This window comes from Cryptomeria japonica, chromosome 6, assembly GCF_030272615.1.
Source record: "Cryptomeria japonica chromosome 6, Sugi_1.0, whole genome shotgun sequence".
NCBI classification, from domain to species: Eukaryota; Viridiplantae; Streptophyta; class Pinopsida; order Cupressales; family Cupressaceae; genus Cryptomeria; species Cryptomeria japonica.
The window spans coordinates 283,771,010-283,780,523 of record NC_081410.1 but is presented as its reverse complement, the minus strand read 5'-3'; positions in this window follow the sequence as shown (position 1 = coordinate 283,780,523).

Below are 9,514 nucleotides of genomic sequence, written 5' to 3'. Positions count from 1 at the left end.
CATTGTGCTCTTAGAACCCTGTTTCAGAAATTGTGCCTTAAAAGCCCCAATTTTGGAGCATCAAAATTGATGTTTGGAGGCACAACAAGGTTTCAAGATGCAAATCTTTATTCTGGAGCCGGTAGTGTCAAAATGTTATTTTGATGCACATCATTCTCTTAGAACCTTGTTTTGGAGCTTATGCCTCAAAATTAGTGTTTGGAGGCACAACAAGCTTTCGAGAACCAAGTCCCTATTTCTGAGTTTGTAGTGTCAAAACATGATTTTGATGCACATCGTGCTCTTAGAAACTCGTTTCGGAGCATCTGGCTCAAAAGCACAAATTTCAAAACACCCAAATCAATTTTTAAAGGCACAACAAGGTTTCAACACACAAGTCCCAATTCTCAAGCTGATAGCATCAAAACATGATTTTGACAAACATGGTGTTCTTAGAATATCATTTAGGAGGTTGTGACTCAAAAGCCTCAATTTTGGAACATAAAAATTAGTATTTGGAGTCACAACAAGGTTTCAAGACAAAAGTCCCAATTCCAGAGTGGGTAATGCAATTTTGATGTACATCATGGTCTTAGAACCTCGTTTCAGAGACTGTGCTTTGAAAGCCCTGATTTTGGCACATCAAAATCAATGTTTTGAGGCACAACAAAGTTTCAAGAAACAAGTCCCTATTCCAGAGCCAGTAGCGTCAAAATTAAATTTTGACAAATTTTAACGCACATCATTCTTTGAGAAGGTCACTTTAGAGCTTGTGCCTTGAAAGACTCAGTTTTGGAGCATCAAAATCAATGTTTGGAGGCACAACAAGGTTTCAATATGCAAGTCCCGATTCTAAAGTCAATAGCATCAAAATCTAATTTTGGTGCACATCGTGCTCTTAGAACCTCATTTCAAAGCTTGTGCCTCAAAAGCCTTGGTTTCGGATTATCAAAATTAGTGTTTTGAAGCACAACAAGGTTTCAAAATGCAAGCCCCTATTCTAGAGCCAATAGCATCAAAATTCAAGCTTTTGATGCTAGCACCTTGAGAATTGTTACTTGCATCTTGAAACCTTGTTGTGCCTAAAAACACTGATTTTGATCATCCGAAACCAGGGCTTTTGAGGCACAAGGTTCTGAGAGCACGATGTGCACCAAAATCAGATTTTGATGCTATTGACTCTAGAATCGGGACTTGCATCTTGAAACCTTGTTGTGCCTTCGAACATTGATTTTGACGCTCCAAAACTCAGTCTTTCGAGGCACAAACTCTAAAATGAGGTTCTAAGAGCATGATGTACATCAAAATTGCATTTTGACTCTAACCACTCTGGAATTGGGACTTGTGTCTTGAAACCTTGTTGTGACTCCAAACACTTATTTTTCATGCTATCAGCTTGAGAATTGGGACTTGTGTCTTGAAACCTTGTTGCGCCTTTAAAAATTTATTTGTGTGTTTTGAAACTGGTGCTTTCGAGGCACATGCTCATAAATGAGTTTCTAAGAGCATGATGTGCATCAAAATCATGTTTTGACACTAGAAGCTCCAGAATAGGGACTTGCGTCTCGAAAAGCTTGTTGTGCCTCCAAAAACCAATTTTGATGCTTCGAAACCAATGATTTTGAGACTTAAGCTCCAAAACAAGGTTCAAAGAGCATGATGTGCGTCAAAATCAAATTTTGACGCTACCAGCTCCAGAATCAGGACTTGCATCTTGAAACCATGTTGTGCCTCAAAATATTGATTCCGATGCTCTGAATCTGGGGCTTTTGAAGCACAAGCTTCGAATGAGTTTTTAAGAGCACGATGTGCGCCAAAATCAGACTTTGACGCTATTGACTCTATAATCGGGACTTGCATTTTGAAACTTTGTTGTGACTCCAAAAATTGATTTTCATGCTCCAAAACTAGGGCTTTTGAGGCACAATTTCTAAAACTGGGTTCTAAGGGCACAATGTGCATCAAACCTGAATTTTGATGCTACTGGCTCTAGAATAGGGGCTTGCATCTTGAAACGTTGTTGTGCCTCATAACACTAATTTTGATGATCCGAAACCAGGGCTTTTGAGCCACAAGCTTCGAAATGAGGTTCTAAGAGCACGATGTGCACCAAAATCAGATTTTGATGCTATTGACTCTAGAATCGGGACTTGCATCTTGAAACCTTGTTGTGCCTTCAAACATTGATTTTGATGCTCCAAAACTGAATTTTTGCAGGCACAAGCTCTGAAATGAACTTCTCAAATAATGATGTGCGTCAAAATTGAATTTTGGTGCTATTGGCTTTGGAGTAGGGACTTGTTTCTTGGAACCTTGTTGTGCCTCAAAACATTGATTTTGATGTGCCAAAGGCAGGGCTTCCAAGGTACAATCTTGGAAATAAGGTTCTAAGAGAATGATGTACATCAAAATTGCATTTTGACTCTACCCACTCTGGAATTGGGACTTATGTCTTGAAACCTTCTTGTGACTCCAAACACTAATTTTTATGTTCCAAAAATGAAGCTTTTGAGTCACAACCTTCGAAATGAGGTTCTAAGAACACCATGTTTTTCAAAATCATGTTTTTATGCTATAAGCTTGAGAATTGGGACTTGTGTCTTGAAACCTTTTTGTGCCTTTAAACATTGATTTGGGTGTTCTGAAACATGTGCTTTCGAGCCACATGCTCCGAAATGAGTTTCTGAGGGCACGATGTGCATTAAAATCATGTTTTGACACTACAGGCTCTGGAATAGGGACTTGAGTCTCGAAAGCTTGTTGTGCCTCCAAACATTGATTTTGATGCTTTGAAACTGATGCTTTTGAGGCATTAGCTCTAAAACAATGTTCTAAGAGCACGATATACAACAAAATCAAATTTTGACGTTACCAGCTCCAGAATCAGGACTTGCATCTTGAAACCTTGTTCTGCCTCCAAACATCGATTTTGATGCTCCAAAATTGGGGCTTTTGAGGCACAATTACTGAAACATGGTTCTAAGAGCACAATGTGCATCAAAATTAAATTTTGATGCTAGTGGCTCTAGAATCGAGGCTTGCATCTGGAAACCTTGTTGTGCCTCAAAACATTGATTCTGATGCTCTGAATTTGGGGCTTTTGAGGCACAAGCTTCGAATGAGGTTTTAAGAGCACGATATGCGCCAAAATTAGATTTTGACGCTATTGACTCTAGAATCGGTACTTGCATCTTGAAACATTGTTGTGCCTGCAAACATTGATTTTGATGCTCCAAAATTGAATCTTTCGAGGCACAAGCTTTGAAATGAGCTTCTCAAAGAATGATGTGCGTCAAAATGGAATTTTTACGGTACTGGCTCCGGAATAGGGACTTGTTTTTTGAAACCTTGTTGTGCCTCGAAACATTGATTTTGATGTGCCAAAATAAGGGCTTTCAAGGGACAATCTCCGAAATGAGGCTCTAAGAGCCTGATGTACATCAAAATTGCATTTTGACTCTACCCACTCTGGAATTGGGACTTGTGTCTTGAAATCTTGTTGTGACTCCAAACACTAATTTTTATGTTCCAAAAATGAGGCTTTTGAGTCACAACCTCGTAAATGAAGTTCTAAGACCAGCATGTTTGTCAAAATCATGTTTTGATGCTATGAGCTTGAGAATTGGGACTTGTGTCTTGTGTCTTGAAACCTTGTTGTGCCTTTAAACATTGACTTGGGTGTTTTGAAACTGGTGCTTTCAAGCCACATGCTTCGAAATGAGTTTTTAAGAGCATGATGTGCATCAAAATCATGTTTTGACACTACAGGCTCTGGAATAGGGACTTACGTCTCGAAAGCTTGCAAATTTTGATGCTTGGAAACCAATGATTTTGAGGCATAAGCTCCAAAACAAGGTTCTAAGAGCACGATGTGCATCAAAATCAAATTTTGATGCTACCGGTTCTAGAATTAGGACTTGCACCTTGAAACCTTGTTGTGCCTCCAAACATCGATTTTGATGGTCCAAAATAAGGGCTATTGAGGCACAATTTCTGAAATAGGGTTCTAAGAGCACAATGTGCATCAAAATTAAATTTTGATGCTACTGGCTCTAGAATTGCGGCTTGTATCTTGAAACCTTGTTGTGCCTCAAAACATTGATTCTAATGCTCTGAATCAGGGGCTTTTGAGACAAAAGCTTCAAATGAGGTTTTAACAGCATGATGTGTGCCAAAATCAGATTTTGACGCTATTGACTCTACAATCGGGACTTGCGCCTTGAAATTTTTTTGTGACTCCAAAAATCGATTTTGATTCTCCAAAACTGTGGATTTTCATACACAATTTCTAAAACAGGGTTCTAAAGGCACAATGTGCATCTAACTTGAATTTTGATGCTACTGGCTCTAGAATAGGGGCTTGCATCTTGAAACCTTGTTTTGCCTCAAATCATTGATTTTGATGTTCAGAAACTAGGGATTTTGAGGCACAAGCTTTGAAATGAGGTTCTAAGAGCACGATGTGCACCGAAATCAGATTTTGATTCTATTGACTCTAGAATCGGGACTTACATCTTGAAACCTTGTTGTGCCTCCAAACATTGAATTTGATGCTCCAAAACTGAGTCTTTCGAGGCACAAGCTCTGAAATGAGCTTCTCAAAGAATGATCTGTGTCAAAATGGAATTTTGACGCTACTGGCTCTAGAATAGGGACTTGTTTCTTGAAACCTTGTTGTAACTCAAAAAATTGATTTTGATGTGCCAAAATCAGGGCTTTCAAGGCACAATCTCCGAAATGAGGTTCTAAGAGCATGATGTACATCAAAATTGCATTTTGACTCTACCCACTCTGGAATTGGGACTTGTGTCTTGAAACCTTGTTCTGAATCCAAACACTATTTTTTATGTTCCAAAAATGAGGCTTTTGAGTCACAACCTCCGAAATGAGGTTCTAAGAACACCATGTTTGTCAAAATCGTGTTTTGATGCTATCAGCTTGAGAATTGATGCTATTGACTCTACAATAGCGACTTGCTTCTTGAAACCTTGTTGTGCCTCCAAACACTAACTTACATGTTCCAAAATCGGGGCTTTCAAGGCACAAGCTCCGAAATGAGGTTCTAAGAGCACGCTGTACATCAAAATTGCATTTTGATGCTACCGACTCTGAAATTGGGATTTGTGTCTTGAAACCTTGTTGTGCCTCCAAATATTAATTTTTATGCTCGAAAAACAAGGCTTTTGAGGGACAACCTCTGAAATGAGGTTCTAAGAACACCATGTTTGTCAAAATGGTGTTTTGATGCTATCAGCTTGAGAATTGGTACTTGTGTCTTGAAACCTTGTTGTGCCTTTAAACGTTAATTTGAGTGTTTTGAAACTGGAGCTTTTGAGTCTAAGAGAACGATGTGCATCAAAATAATATTTTGACACTACATTCTCCGGAATAGCGACTTGCATCTCGGAAGCTTGTTATGCCTCCAAACACCAGTTTTGATGCTTCGAACCGATGATTTTGAGGCATAAGCTCCAAAACAAGGTTCTAAGAGCACGATGTGCATCAAAATCAAATTTTAACGCTGTCGGCTCTAGAATTAGGACTTGCATCTTGAAACCTTGTTGTGCCTCCAAACATCGATTTTGATGCTCCAAAACTGATACTTTTGAGGTACAATTTCTAAAACAGGTTTCTAAGAGCACAATGTGCATCAAAATTAAATTTTGATGCTACTAGCTCTAGAATAGGGGCTTGCTTCTTGAAAGCTTGTTGTGCCTCAAAGGTTCTAAGAGCACGATGTATATCAAAATTATATTTTGACGCTACAGGCTCCGCAATAGGGACTTGCATCTTGAAAGCTTGTTGTGCCTCCAACAGAGATTTTGATGCTTTGAAACCAAATTTTGACAATACCAGAATAAGGACTTGCATCTTGAAACCTTATTGTGCTTCGAAACATCGATATTGATGCTTTAAAACTGGGGCTTTTGAGGCACAATTTCTAAAATAGGGTTGTAACATTACAGTGGGCATGAAATTTGAATATTTATGCTATTGGCTCTAGAATCAGGGCTTGCATCTTGAAACCTTGTTGTGCCTCAAAACACTTATTTTACCATGACGTAGGCCAAAATCAGATTTTGACGCTATTGACTTTGGAATCGGGACTTGCATCTTGAAACCTTCTTGTGCCTCCAAACATTTACTTTGATGCTCCAAAACAAGGTCTTTTGAGGCACAAGCTCCGAAATGAACTTGCATCAAAATCATGTTTTCACACTACAGGCTCCGGAATAGGGACTTGCATCTCGAAAGCTTGTTGTGCCTCCTAACAAATAGTTTTGATGCTTCGAAACTGAAGATTTTCAGGCATAAGCTCCAAATGTGCATCAAAATCAAATTTTGAAGCAAATAGCTCCAGAATCAGGACTTGCATCTTGAAAACTTGTTGTGCCTCCAAACATTGATTTTGTTGCTCCAAAACTGGGGCTTTTGAAGCGCAATTTATTAAACAAGGTTCTAAGAGCACAATGTGCATCAAAATTGAATTTTGATGCTACTGGCTCTAGAATTGGGTCTTCCATCTTGAAATCTTGTTGTGCCGAAAAACAATGATTATGATGCTTCGAACCGGGGATTTCAAGGCGCATGCTTTGAAATAAGATTCTAAGAGCAAGATGTGCTCAAAAATTAGATTATGACGCTATTGAATCTAGAATCAGGATTTGCATCTTGAAACCTTGTTGTGCCTCCAAACATTGATTTTGATTTTCCAAAACTGGGTCTTTTGAGGCACAAGCTCCAAAATGAACTTCTAAGAGAATCATGTGCTATAGGATCCGGAATAGGGACTTTCTTTTTGAAACATTGTTATGCCTCAAAATATTCATTTTGATGTTCCAAAATCAGGGCTTTCAAAGCACAAGCTCCGAAATTGGGACTTGTGTCTTGAAACCTTGTTGTGCCTCCAAATACTAATTTTTGTACTCCAAAATGAGGCATTGATTTTGATGCTCCAAAAACTAGATCCTTCGAGGCACAAGCTCCGAAATGAACTTCTAAGAGCAGGATGTACATAAAAAATGTGTTTTGACACTACCAACTCTGGAATTGCGACTTGTGTCTTGAAACCTTGTTGTGCCTCCAAATACTAATTTTTATACTCCAAAATGAGGCTTTTGAGGCACAACCTCTGAAATCAAGTTCTAAGAACACCATGTTTGTCAAAATCATGTTTTGACGCTATGAACTTGAGAATCAAGACTTGTGTCTTGAAACCTTGGTGTGCCTCTAAACATTGATTTTGATGTTTTGAATTTAGAGCTTTCGAGCCACACGCTCCGAAATAAGGTTCTAAGAGCACGATGTGCGCCAAAATCAGATTTTGATGCTATTGACTCTAGAATCGGGACTTGCATCTTGAAACTTTGTTATGCCTCCAAACACTGATTTTGATGTTCCAAAACATGGCATTCAAGGCACAAGCTCTGAAATGAGGTTCTAAGAGTACGATTAACATCAAAATTGTGTTTTGATGCTACTGACTCTGGAATTGGGACTTGTTTCTTGAAACCTTGTTGTGCCTCCAAACACTAATATTTATGCTCAAAAAATGATGCTTTTTAGGCACAACCTCCGAAATAAGGTTCTAAGAATACCATGTTTGTCAAAATCGTGTTTTGAGACTATCAGCTTGAGAATCGGGACTTGTGTCTTGAAACCTTGTTCTACCTTTAAACATTGATTTTGATGTATTGAAACTGGAGCTTTCGAGCCCCACGCTGTGAAATGATGTTCTAAGAGCATGATGTGCATCAAAATTACATTTTTCGGAATAGGGACTTGCCTCTTGAAACCTTGTTGTGCCTCCAAACACTAATTTTGATTATCCAAAATCAGGGCTTTCAAGGCACAAGCTCCGAAATGAGGTTCTAAGAGAATGATGTACATCAAAATTGCGTTTTGACACTACCAACTCTTCAATTGGGACTTGTGCCTTGTTACCAAGATGTACATCATGATCTTAGAACCTCATTTTTGAGATTGTGCTTTGAAAGCCCTAATTTTGGCACATCAAAATCAATGTTTTGAGGCACAACAAGGTTTCAAGAAACAAGTCCCTATTCCGGAGCCAATAGCTTCAAAATTCTATTTTGATGCACATATTGATTTTGAAGCTCCAAAACTAGGTCTTTCGAGGCACAAGCTCCAAAATGAGCTTCTAAGAGAATGATGTGCGTCAAAATGGAATTTTGACAATACAGGCTCTTGAATAGAGACTTGCTTCTTTAAACCTTGTTGTGCCTCCAAACACTAATTTTGATGTTCCAAAATGAGAGCTTTCAAGGCACAAGCTCTGAAATGAGGTTCTAAGAGCATGATGTACATCAAAATTTTGTTTTTATGCTACCGACTCTGGAATTGTGAATTGTGTCTTGAAACCTTGTTGTGCCTCCAAACACTAATTTTTATGCTCCAAATATGAGGATTTTGAGGCACAACCTCCAAAATGAGGTTCTAAGAACACCATGTTTGTCAAAATCATGTTTGAGAATTGAGACTTGTGTCTTGAAACCTTGTTGTGCCTTTAAACATTGATTTTGATGTTTTCAAACTGGAGCTTTTGAGACGCACACTCCAAAATGAGGTTCTAAGAGCACGATGTGTATCAAAATAACGTTTTGACATTACAGGCTTTGGAATAGGGAGTTGTGTCTTGAAAGCTTGTTCTGCCTCCAAACACCAATTTTCATGCTTTGAAACTAAAGATTTTGACGCATTAGTTCCAAAACAAGGTTCTAAGAGCACGATGTGCCTCAAAATCAAATTTTGATGCTACCGGCTCCAGAATTATAACTTGCATCTTGAAACCTTGTTGTGCTTCCAAACATCGATTTTGATGTTGCAAAACTAGGGCTTTTGAGGCCAAATTTCTAAAACAGGGTTCTAAGAGCACAATGTGATCAAAATTGAATTTTGATGCTACTGGCTCTAAAATCAGGGCTTGTATCTTGAAACCTTGACGTGCCTCAAAACATTGATTTTGATACTCCAAAACTGAGGCTTTTGAGGCACAAGCTTCGAAATGAGGTTCTAAGACCACGATGTGCACCAAAATTAGATTTTGATGCTATTGAATTTAGAATTAGGACTTACATATTGAAACCTTCTTGTGCCTCAAAACATTGATTTTTATACTCGAAAACTGGGCCTTTCGAGGCACAAGCTCCGAAATGAGCTTCTAAGAGAATAATGTGTGTTAAAATGTAATTTTGATGCTATAGGCTCCAGAATAGGGACTTGCTTTTTGAAACCTTCTTGTGCCTTCCGTGTAATTTCTAAAATAGGGTTCTAAGGGCACAATGTGCATCAAACTTGAATTTTGATGCTACTAGCTCTAGAATAGGGGCTTGCATCTTGAAACCTTGTTGTGCCTCAAAACACTGATTTTGATGATCCGAAACTAGGGCTTTTGAGGCACAAGCTTTGAAATGAGGTTCTAAGAGCACAATGTGCACCAAAATGAGATTTTGATGCTATTGACTCTAGAATCGGGACTTGCATCTTGAAACCTTGTTGTACCTCCATATATTGA